This window comes from Panulirus ornatus, chromosome 65 (assembly GCF_036320965.1).
Source record: "Panulirus ornatus isolate Po-2019 chromosome 65, ASM3632096v1, whole genome shotgun sequence".
NCBI lineage: Eukaryota > Metazoa > Arthropoda > Malacostraca > Decapoda > Palinuridae > Panulirus > Panulirus ornatus.
Window position 1 is genome coordinate 26,347,043 of NC_092288.1, and position 9,266 is coordinate 26,356,308.

A 9,266-nucleotide genomic window follows, 5' to 3' on the forward strand; every position below is an offset into this window, starting at 1 on the left:
CCATGCCTTGTACAGACTCATGGCGTTAGCATATTGTGGTGCTGTTCATCACGTACTCCTGGTTGTGTGTTCTTCATCACCTGTTTATCATGTGCTCCTGGTTGTGTGTTCCTCATCATCTGTTCATTACATGCTCCTGGTTGTGTGTTCTTCATCACCTGTTCATCAGGTGCTTGTGTTACCTGTAACGTCCAGGTAAATGGTCTCAACTGACTGGTGAAATCTTCCATGTTGAGGTGCCGTGTGCCACGTTATCAGTGTCTGCTGTGTTCCTCTGTCGTCTGATCACCAACGTTACTTGTCTCACATCTGTTATCTTTGTTCTTCAGACGAAAATATAACTGAGATTTTCATCCCGTTCTGGTCCTATGTTCTCTGCTGTCTTACTTACGTTGGGTTCTGATAATGCAGTATCCGTATTGTCGTTATCATCATATTAATCATTCTATTCTTTCCTGTAATGACTCGTGGTTTATGCTCAACATTTCCTCTGGTGTTCGTCTTATATCTCCATCCAATGTAAACATTCCAAGATCAGAAGTCTTCTTCTTTATTCATATGAGGAAATAATGCTTCTAGAGTCACTGTCTTCCTGTGAATTACTCTATCATTTAGTCTCTGTTTTCTTCTACGGACAGAGAGAGAGAGAGAGAGAGAGAGAGAGAGAGAGAGAGAGAGAGAGAGAGAGAGAGAGAGAGAGAGAGAGAGAGAGAGAGAGAGAGAGAGAGTCAACAACAAATCTTGCCCTAATACATTATTACCCACCTGTGGTGGCCTGACCAGCCCCAGGCTGTGGGCTGGGTTAATTAAGGCCTTCCCCGGGCGCTGACTCCCCCCCCCCCCCCCTCCCCTCCCCCCGGGCAGATGAAGAGTGCAGGTGAGATGAGAGGGCGGGGGGGGGGGGGTCAATGTGGCAGGCCGGCAGTACAAAGCTGTTGAGAGAATCATCAGGTGCACCAGGGAAGTATGACCAGGTATAGCAGAGAAGTATGGTCAGATATAGCAGTGAACTATGGCCGGGTATAGCAAGAACTATGGCCTGTTATAACAAGGGAGTATGGTCAGGTACTACAGCTCATAGCAGGGAGATATAGCCAGATATAGCCGGAAGTATGGTCGAGTATAGCAGAGGAGTATGCTCCAGGGTAGATATAGGAAAGAGTATTACCAGGTATAGCCTTTCTCACCTTCAGTGTTTCTATGATCTTCTCTCTTACACCATATGTTAACCAAACCTTCCACAAAGCATCACTCTCACTTGTATCACATGTTCTCTCAGATCCAGAAACGCTACACAAATACTTTTCTGTCTTAAGTTTTCTGTGAATAGACTTTCCACAGCAACTCCTCGTTCATATTTCCTCTGTTACACCTGAAACCACATCGTTCCTCCCCAGCCTGATGCTCTGTGCATGGCTTCACCCTCTCAGTGTCCACTCTCCCATCCAGGTAGCCAGGTACACGCCACACTAACACCTCCAACATTCGAGCGCTTGATTTGTCACCCTCAACTTCCCAGTCCCTCACACTTCCAGTCCATCATACTTTCCAGTCCCTCACACTTCCAGTCCATCATACTTTCCAGTCCCTCACACTTCCAGTCCAACATCCTTTTTAGTCCCTCACACTTCCAGATCCCAAACTTCCACTCTCTCACACATCCAATCCCTCATACTTCTCTCCAGATCCCAGGACTTCCAGTCTCTCACACTTCTAGCTTGCCACACTTCCAGCCTCTTAGCTTCTCATCCCTGGAAATCCAGGAGTGACCCAGTAAGACCGTGTTCCGTGTCTGTACACTTGCTGAGGCAGACGCCAGCGGCCCCTCTTGCTGAGTCGCTCCAGAGGGCCTGGAGCCCCCTGGAGGGGTATGATCCTCTCTCAGCCTCCTCCGTCAAGGCCTCTCTCAGGGCATGACTTTCCTCCTCCCCTCCCCTCTCAATCCTTGCTCTACCCCCTCCCGCACGCGCCCCTTCCCTTCCCCCTCTCGTCTCGTCCACTCTCAACCACAGTCCAGAGGGTTTAGTTGCCTTTCCATCTGTCTCTCATCCATCCATGCTTCCTCCCAGCCACTACACTCTTTCTTCTCATCTTTTTCTTTCATCTACCTCTCCCTCCCTCCCCACCCTTGCACCCTCCGCTCACCTCACACCACTTGACGTGGAGGGAATATACCCTTCTGCAGGGTTATGGGAGGCCAGGTTTTGCATAGCCTCAACTCTCTGTGCCAGAGCTCCACGACTGACACCCATACCTGTCATCCTCCGTACTCCACTCCCTCCCTCACCACCAGGCAGCTCTTACCCTCCCTGCCTCACACTCCACCCTTCAGCCTCTGTCTCTGTCTCTTCCCCATACGGGCTACATGTGTCTTCACACTTGTTTATGTTACAGTAACCAGCACAACACGGGCCATACCACACCCTGATCGTGGCCACCCGGCGTGAGAGAGATAGAGAGAGAGAGAGAGAGAGAGAGAGAGAGAGAGAGAGAGAGAGAGAGAGAGAGAGAGAGAGAGAGAGAGAGAGAGAGAGAATTATATTCATCAAAGGAGAAAATGTTTAAGAGAGTGAGAGTTTTGCTGGAGGGTCATTAACCTATGATTCCTTTCCTCTTCCTTCCTTCCAAACAATCCAAACTTTTCCCATCACATCAATGCCGGTAACCCTCCCTCCTCCTCCACCGCATCATAGTATACTCCCACATCTTTCATCGTGATCATCTTAATTGTTATAGTAAAAATGACAGGAATGATGATACTAACATTAGAAATAACAAAGTTTGATGTTTAACTAATCTGAATGATCAAAACATCAGATAATGTTGACCCCAGCCATATCCTGCCCCACTGTGTGACACCTGCAAACCCCACGTGATCAACACTACCACAAACTCTGCTTCCCAACACCTGCGAGTGTTGTACAGGTGTTGTGCAGGTGTTGTACAGGTGTCTTTAATGTGTTGTACAGGAGGTGTTGTACAGGTGTTGAACTGATGTTGTACAGGTGTTATACAGGAGTTGTAAAGGTGTTGTACAGGTGTTGAACCGGTGTTGTGAAGGTGTTTTACAGATGTTGTCGTCGTGTTGTGCAGGCGTTGTATACGTGTCGTACATGTGTCGTAAAGGTGTTGTGCAGGTGACAGGCAGATGCTGCGCAAGTGTTGTACAGGTTGTATAGGTGTTGCACAGGTGTTGCGCTAGTGTTTTGGTGCGTGATACATGACAGCCAGAGATAATGTAAATAGATGACGTTTTTGTTGCTGGCGATATCTTGTTACGCAGACAATAATCATATATATATATATATATATATATATATATATATATATATATATATATATATATATATATATATATATATATATAGTTTGCTTTGTCGCTGTCTCCCGCGTTAGCGAGGTAGCTCAAAGGAAACAGACGGAAGAATGGCCCAACCCACCCACATACACATGTATATACATACACGTCCACACACGCAAATATACATACCTATATATATCAACGTATACATGTATATACACACACAGACATATACATATATACACATGTACATAATTCATACTGTCTGCCTTTATTCATTCCCTTCGCTACCCTGCCACACATGAAAAACAACCCCCTCCCCCTTCATGTGTGCGAGGTAGCGCTAGGAAAAGACAACAAAAGCCACATTCGTTCACACTCAGTCTCTAGCTGTCATGTAATAATGCACCGAAACCACAGCTCCCTTTCCACATCCAGGCCCCGCAGAACTTTCCATGGTTTACCCCAGACGCTTCACATACCCTGGTTCAATCCATTGACAACACGTCGACCCCGGTATATCACATCGTTCCAATTCACTCTATTCCTTGCACACCTTTCGTCCTCCAGCATGTTCAGGCCCCGATCACTCAAAATCTTTATCACTCTATCTTTCCACCTCCAATTTGGTCTCCCACTCCTCCTCGTTCCCTCCACCTCTGACACATATATCCTCTTGGTCAATCTGTCCTCACTCATTCTCTCCATGTGACCAAACCATTTCAAAACACCATCTCCTGCTCTCTCAACCACACTCTTTTTATTACCAAACATCTCTCTTACCCTATTATTACTTACTCGATTAAACCACCTCACACCACATATTGTCCTCAAACTCTCATTTCCAGCACATCACCCTCCTCCGCACAACTCTATCCATAGCCCACGCCTCACAACCATATAACATTGTTGGAATCACTATTCCTTCAAACATACCCATTTTTGCTTTCCGAGATAATGTTCTCGACTTCCAAACATTCTTCAACGCTCCCAGAACTTTCGCCCCCTCCCCCAACCTATGATTCACTTCCGCTGCCAAATCCACTCCCAGATATCTAAAACACTTCACTTCCTCCAGTTTTTCTCCATTCAAACTTACCTCCCAATTCACTTGACCCTCAACCCTACTGTATCTAATAACCTTGCTCTTATTCACATTTACTCTCAGCTTTCTTCTTTCACACACTTTACCAAACTCAGTCACCAACTTCTGCAGTTTCTCACATGAATCAGCCACCAGCGCTGTATCATCAGCGAACCGAACAACAACTGACTCACTTCGCAAGCTCTCTCATCTACAACAGACTGCATACTTGCCCCTCTTTCCAAAACTCTTGCATTCACCTCCCTAACAACCCCATCCATAAACAAATTAAACAACCATGGAGACATCACACACCCCTGCCGCAAACCTACATTCACTGAGAACCAATCACTCTCCTCTCTTGCTACACGTACACATGCCTTACATCCTCAATAAAAACTTTTCACTGCTTCTAACAACTTACCTCCCACACCATATATTCTTAATACCTTCCACAGAGCATCTCTATCAACTCCATCATATGCCTTCTCCAGATCCATAAATGTTACTTACAAATCCATTTGCTTTTCTAAGTATTTCTCACATACATTCTTCAAAGCAAACACTTGATCCACACATCCTCTACCACTTCTGAGACCACACTGCTCTTCCCCAATCTGATGCTCTGTACATGCCTTCACCCTCTCAATCAATACCCTCCCATAAAATTTACTATGAATACTCAACAAACGTGTACCTCTGTAATTTGAGCACTCACTCTTATCCCCTTTGCCATTGTACAATGGCACTATGCAAGCATTCCGCCAATCCTCAGGCACCTCACTATGAGTCATACATACATTAAATAACCTTACCAACCACTCAACAATACAGTCACCCCCTTTTTTAATAGATTCCACTGAAATACCCGCTGCCTTGCCGGCTTTCATCTTCCGCAAAGCTTTTACTACCTCTTCTGTGTTTACCAAATCATTTTCCCTAACCCTCTCACTTTGCACACCACCTCGACCAAAACATCCTATATCTGTCACTCTATCATCAATCACATTCAACAAACCTTCAAAATACTCACTCCATCTCCTCACATCACCACTACTTTTTATCACCTCCCCATTAGCCCCCTTCACTGATGTTCCCATTTGTTCCCTTGTCTTACGCACTTTATTTACCTCCTTCCAAAACATCTTTTTATTCTCCCTAAAATTTAATGATACTCTCTCACCCCAACTCTCAATTGCCTTCTTTTTCACCTCTTGCACCTTTCTCTTGACCTCCTGCCTCTTTCTTTTATACATCTCCCACTCATTTGCATTATTTCCTTGCAAAAATCGTCCAAATGCCTCTCTCTTCTCTTTCACTAATAATCTTACTTCTTCATCCCACCACTTACTACCCTTTCTAATCTGCCCACCTCCCACGCTTCTCATGCCACAAGCATCTTTTGCGCAAGCCATCACTGCTTCCCTAAATACATCCCATTCCTCCCCCACTCCCCTTACGTCCTTTGTTCTCACCTTTTTCTATTCTGTACTCAGTCTCTCCTGGTACTTCCTCACACAAGTCTCCTTCCCAAGCTCACTTACTCTAACCACTCTCTTCACCCCAATATTCTTTCTTCTTCCTGAAAACCTCTACAAATCTTCACCTTAGCCTCCACAAGATAATGATCAGACATCCCTCCAGTTGCACCTCTCAGCACATTAACATCCAAAAATCTCTCTTTCGCGCGCCTATCAATTAATACGTAATCCAATAACGCTCTCTGGCCATCTCTCCTCTACTTACAAACGTATACTTATATATATATCTCTCTTTTTAAACCAGGTGTTCCCAATCACCAGTCCTTTTTGAGCACATAAGTCTACAAGCTCTTCACCATTTCCATTTTCAACACTGAACACCCCATGTACACCAATTATTCCCTCAACTGCCACATTACTCACCTTTGCATTCAAATCACCCATCACTATAACCCGGCCTCGTGCATCAAAACTACTAACACACTCACTCAGCTGCTCCCAAAACACTTGCCTCTCATGACCAGGTGCATATGCACCAATAATCAGCCATCTCTCTCCATCAACTTTCAGTTTTACCCATATCAATCTAGAGTTTACTTTCTTGCACTCTGTCACATACTCCCACCACTCCTGTTTCAGGAGTAGTGCTACTCCTTCCCTTGCTCTTGTCCTCTCACTAATCCCTGACCTTACTCCCAAGACATTACCAAACCACTCTTCCCCCTTACCCTTGAGCTTCGTTTCACTCAGAGCCAAAACATCCAGGTTCCTTTCCTCAAGTATACTACCTATCTCTCCCCTTTTTCTCATCTTTGTTACATCCACACACATCTAGACACCCCAGTCTGAGCCTTCGAGGAGTATGAGCACTCCCCGCGTGACTCCTTCTTTTGTTTCCCCTTTTAGAAAGTTAGAATACAAGGAGGGGAGGGCTTCCAGCCCCCCGCTCCCGTCCCTTTTATTCGCCTTCTACGACACGTGAGGAATGCGCGGGAAGTGTTCTTTCTTCTCTATCCCATATATATATATATATATATATATATATATATATATATATATATATATGTATATGATACAGAAGGCAGCGTAATATATAGAACAAAAGCCAACTTTACCAAACTCATCAAACGTTGGTGGAGACAAATATCTCATTATAAGTTCAGCCAAGTTCTGGGCACAAGTCTTTAAAACAATATGGTCCACTGATGCAAATTCACGTCCTCGGTTCCAGTAATGTTGACGAGGGTGGTGGCGGGAATCATCTACCCTCTGCCACACAATAGCCCACACTTCCCATATTTCACCACAATCGTTCCTGCCAAGTCCACGCTCCTTGGGCTGCTTCAGCGTGCTGGCTGAGGCGCTGAGCGAGCGTGTGGCAGGCGACCATGCCTCCTGCAGGTCCTTGTGACGTATAGTTATTGGTGTGATAATTACTATGGTGGGCGAGACCTGGCAACCATCGCTTTAATTGGAGTCAAGATAGATTCTCGTCTGAATGTAACATTAAATGTAACATATCATAAAGTCGATGAATGTAAGATTTCGTTTCTAGTACTTTTGATTATTAGCAACACAGATAAGATAGATCATTTACGAGTTTATTTTCGAGTAGTTAACGAAACTAACATTTCTGGTGTTAACATTAAGAAACCCGAGATTAACATAATGATGACATGAGTTATGAGGAGGGTTGTATACCGTCGTGGTGAGGCAGAGGAGAGCAATACTTTGGTGTGTCGACGAGAGAGAGTCAGGCTGAGGCACACGTGAGGCCAGCGTCCCCCCCTTACTGCCCTACAGGTTTCCAGGAACCACCATGACGTCACCACACACGATAACAACTCCCACATACCCACTACCACCACACGTTATCTTAACGCTGGGTTATCTGGTGAACTGCTCCTCAGGTTGTACAGTGTTGCCTCTGACACATCTTCCACGACCAGATATCATTTTAAACGTTTTCACTCCCCCTGACCACGACCCGATGATCCTGTGACTTTTGACCTCAGGTCAAAGTTCAGATCACGGTTGCTCAGGGTTGTGACGTGTTGTGATGTTGGTTGACGACCTTTAGCTGCAGCTGACCATGATGGTCTCCGGTTGTGAGGAGGTTGTGAACAGCCTACCTTCCCCAGCCATCACCCCAGCGGTCTAAGCTTATTACCCAAGACGTGGCTCCTCCCCCACCTCCCTCCTAGCCATTAAATGTACCACAGAAAAGATACAAAGTCGAGTTGTTGTATTAGATTAAACTTGTCTACGTCACACTGGGATAAATTTCTCTGTCTTTTCAGCCGAGATAAAAATGAAATACATTTTGCTTAAGTAGATGTGAGGGAGAATTTATCCTGCGAGTCTTACATCTTCCCTCGCCAAGGTCTTATGTCTCCCCTAACTGAGGTTTTATATCTCCCCTGTCCAAGATCTTTACTTCGATATAACATATATCATAACCTAACTTAATATCATAACGTAAGACATAGGTATATTCCACACCGTTTAAAAGAACGTCAATGTTATAGTGTCGATATATTCTAAGAACATTGTGAACCAGTAAAGCGTTATTTATGAAACTATTTGTTCTGTCGTGAACACTTAGAACATATGTATATGATACTGTCTTGCTATGTTAGAACGATAACTTCAGCCTCCAATCTAGCATAACATAGTACAAACCAATACAACATAGCAAAACAATGCCTTACGTAGGAGTCTGATGCAGCCTTCCATAGCCTAACATAGCATATAACACAGCCAGCTACAACATAGCAGAGCAGGCTATAACAAAGCATAATACTAGACACATTAAGGTAATAGAGTTGAAAACCGAATCAGTTTAGTAAAACCAATATAACAAAGCCATGAATTGCATGTGATGACTGTACGTCAGTGTACATGTAATGAAAGTTATGCTCTCTCTCTCTCTCTCTCTCTCTCTCTCTCTCTCTCTCTCTCTCTCTCTCTCTCTCTCCATTCTCTAGTTGTCACGTACAACGCAGGGTAGCCAGGTCCCATCATGCAGACACAAGCCTACAGACCCTCCCGTGGTCTGACCTCATCACATCATATCTCTTGGTTCATATCAGATGGCCCCCTGTATGTCACATCGTTCCAAATTGTTCTATCCCTTCTGCATGTTCACGTCTGGATCACTAGAGGCCATTTACACTGCATCCTTCCATATCCTGCCCAGTCCTCCAGGATCAAGACCCTCATGTCACGCTTCACTTGTGAATCCTGATTGGTGTGATTATCCTCCAATCAGGAAGAGTGTATCAAACTTCCCCGCCCACGTGGCCTCAGGACGGAGTTCTGATTGGATAAAGTTTCCCGACGTTCAACCCGCCCACCCTGACACGCCTCCTGGCCTGGCTGACAGCTACCCCCCCCCCCC